Genomic DNA, 2,923 nt, shown 5'->3' with positions numbered 1-2,923 from the left:
GACAATTGTAAAACTAAATTAAGAAACTCAGGGAAATGAAAAGACATTGAACCCATGATATAAGAACAAAGGAACCCATCAGAAAACAAGCAGAGCTATAAAAAATTAAAATATGGTGGTCGAAACTGTCTAATGAAACTGTCAAAAACTTGTCTGAGCCAGATGTGAGATTTCTATATAGTCATTTGAGTAGAAAAAGGCCCACTAATAAAAGTAAATTTTTAATATTCTGCTCTATACAATGCATTATTTTCAGCCATTTAAAAATTATACCCGAAATTTGGTGAGCCTCCCTTATAAATCTAGAGACTCCAAGTTTTTCACAAATTTGCAAAATTGGCCAGTTGGCCTCTGTTACTGCAAAGTTGACTCATTTCTTCTTGTCTTTTTTGGTACTTTTACATCTGGAGATCTTCATATTTCTCTAAGGTCTTCTATCTAGATACTTAAGACTGGGCTTTCTTACAATCTAGCTCTTTGGGTTTTTTTCTTTCTCTTCAACTCAGCAACATGAGTGTGGATTCTGTTTGTCCCCAAAGCCTGCCCTGCTCTGAAGCATCCAGGTCTAGGGAAACTTCACCAGTGCCTGAGATTTATGAGTCTGAAGAAAACTATGCATCCTTACAAGTCTCATCTGCTGAGACACTCCACATGGAGACTGTCTCTCCTCTTCTTTCCTCCATGGATCTGCTTATTCAGAACATTCCCAATTCTTCCACCAGTCCCAGCCTAATACTACCCACTTCTGTAGAGAACAGTACAGGGAACAAGGAGGAGAAAGTCCAGGTCAAGAAACAGAAGATCAGCCCTGGCCGGTTTGGCTCAGCGGTAGAGCGTCGGCCTGCGGTTCAGAGAGACCCGGGTTCGGTTCCTGCTAAGGGCACGTACTTTGGTTGTGGTTTGTCCCCAGCCCTGGTTGGGTTGTGCAGATGGCAGCCACTCGATGTGTCCCTTTCGCGTCTATGTTTCTCTCTCTCTCTCCCTCCCCACTCTATCTGAACAAAAAAAAAGGAAGCAGAAGATCAGAACCGTCTTCTCACAGACCCAGCTCTGTGTACTCTGAGAGATTTCAGAGACAGAAATATCTCAGCCTCCAGCAGTTGCAGGAACTTTCCCACATACTGAACCTCAGCGACAACAGATGAAGACCTGGTTCCAGAACCCAAATGAAATGTAAGAGGTGGCAGAAATACAACTGGCCAAAGAGTAGCAACCATGTGACCCAGATAAGTTCAGCAACTACAGAGCACCTGGGCCTCTCTTCCTGTCACCAGGGGTGCCGATTGAATGCTTCTGGAAACCGCTCAATGTGAAGCAACCACATCTGCAGTCACCTAATTTGAAGCAACCATTGGAACAACCCATTTTGAAACTACCATTCCTGGAATAGCCAGACCTGGTGCCCCCAAGCCTGGAACAACCAGGCTTGGAACAACCAGGCTTGGAACAACCAGTCCTACAGTTATGAAGAGAAATGCCTGCAGCCCCAGATTCACTTCCAGCAAAATCCTGTCAATGCTTTGGAGGCCACCTTGGAAACTGCTGGGGAAAGCTATGATGCAATACTGCAAACCCCTGAGTATTGTAGCACCCAGCAAAGCATGGATTTATTCCCAAATTACTCCATAAACATACAGCCTGACTCAATGATCATACAGCCATGAACATACAGTGTGACAATGGATACATTATTCAACCTCAGTTTGGGCAGTAACTACATTACCTCTCCTAGGATTTTTCTATGTGTCTCTGCCTTGGAACGCTGCTTCTCATTATGCCTGTTGTGCCCATTTGGAGGGTGGGAGTGAGGGTGGTGTGAGGTGTGACTGGAGTCTAATCAAAGAGGTTTCTGCAGCCTTGCTGTTGTAGACAAATGATAGAAGATGTTTCTGGCTGTAGATAATTAGATATGATACTATTTTGGATAACTCTAGGATCTAGAATCTTAACCGTAAAAACAGAAAGTGAAAGTACGAAGATGCGAGATACAGGATTATTTGTGTTTTCTGGCATTGGGAGGCTTGTTAAAACCTCAGTTCAGGTGAATGGTTAAACTATAACATGCTCCACTGATTTCCTCTGCCCCTTTTGCTGTCTTACTACAATCCCTAATTTGTTTATGACTCGAGTATTTATAAAATATGTTTTGTATTTTGCTGTATCATGGTAATGATACCAGTTTGGCTGATTGGTTTATAGTTTAAATACAAATAAATTAAACATCTGTTTTACTATTTAAAAAATTATATCCAATTAAGTCCTTAATAACATAGAAAAATGCTTGTGATATCACATTGAATGAGAAAAGCAGAAAAATTATATTGAGTATTACAGGTATATGTTCACCTGTACATGTGTGCATATTGCTGTATGTAAGTACTGACCCTCTCCCTAGAGACCTATCATTTCTACTTCTCACTATCTTCATCCTTCACCAAATCTAACCTTTCTCCAGAGCAGGAAAGATTGTGCTACCTCAGTATGGACGTATACATGATTTAATTGCCAAATGGATAAATATCTAGAAAAAAAGTTATCTTCCTCTGATGATCTGAGGTAGCTAAGAAAGCACAAAAGTGTAATTTCACTAAGAAGCCAATATAAATCAAACAAAAGAGCAAAATACGGCATAAAAAGGAAGACCTTCCAAATATAAGTTTCTGAATAGGATAGTTTCACCTCCTAGGAAAGCTCCCGGGGCCTTGCTCACGGCGATCACTCCTATTTTACAGGCAAATCTGGTGATCGAATTTTCAAGCTCAAAGCAAATTAGCAGCAACTAACAAAAAAATATATATATCAGAACCTAAGGCATAAAAAAAAAACCCAAAAAACACCACTCTTTATAAAGGTAGGAGAGTAAGGAACACATGTTTTTCTTTTTTTTTTTTTTTCTATTTTTTGTTCAGATAGAGTGTGGGAG

The 2,923-nt window shown here is 40.5% G+C and overlaps 1 pseudogene; it reads left to right on the top strand.

Moving 5' to 3' along the window:
* The first annotated feature begins 510 nt into the window (after positions 1–510).
* Positions 511–1,664, top strand: LOC118629297 (annotated as a pseudogene).
* Positions 1,665–2,923: the final 1,259 nt, after the last annotated feature.

Source organism: Molossus molossus, unplaced genomic scaffold (assembly GCF_014108415.1).
Source record: "Molossus molossus isolate mMolMol1 unplaced genomic scaffold, mMolMol1.p scaffold_m16_p_14, whole genome shotgun sequence".
NCBI classification, from domain to species: Eukaryota; Metazoa; Chordata; class Mammalia; order Chiroptera; family Molossidae; genus Molossus; species Molossus molossus.
The sequence above is the reverse complement of the archived record's forward strand: the minus strand, read 5'-3'. Positions and strand labels throughout refer to the sequence as shown.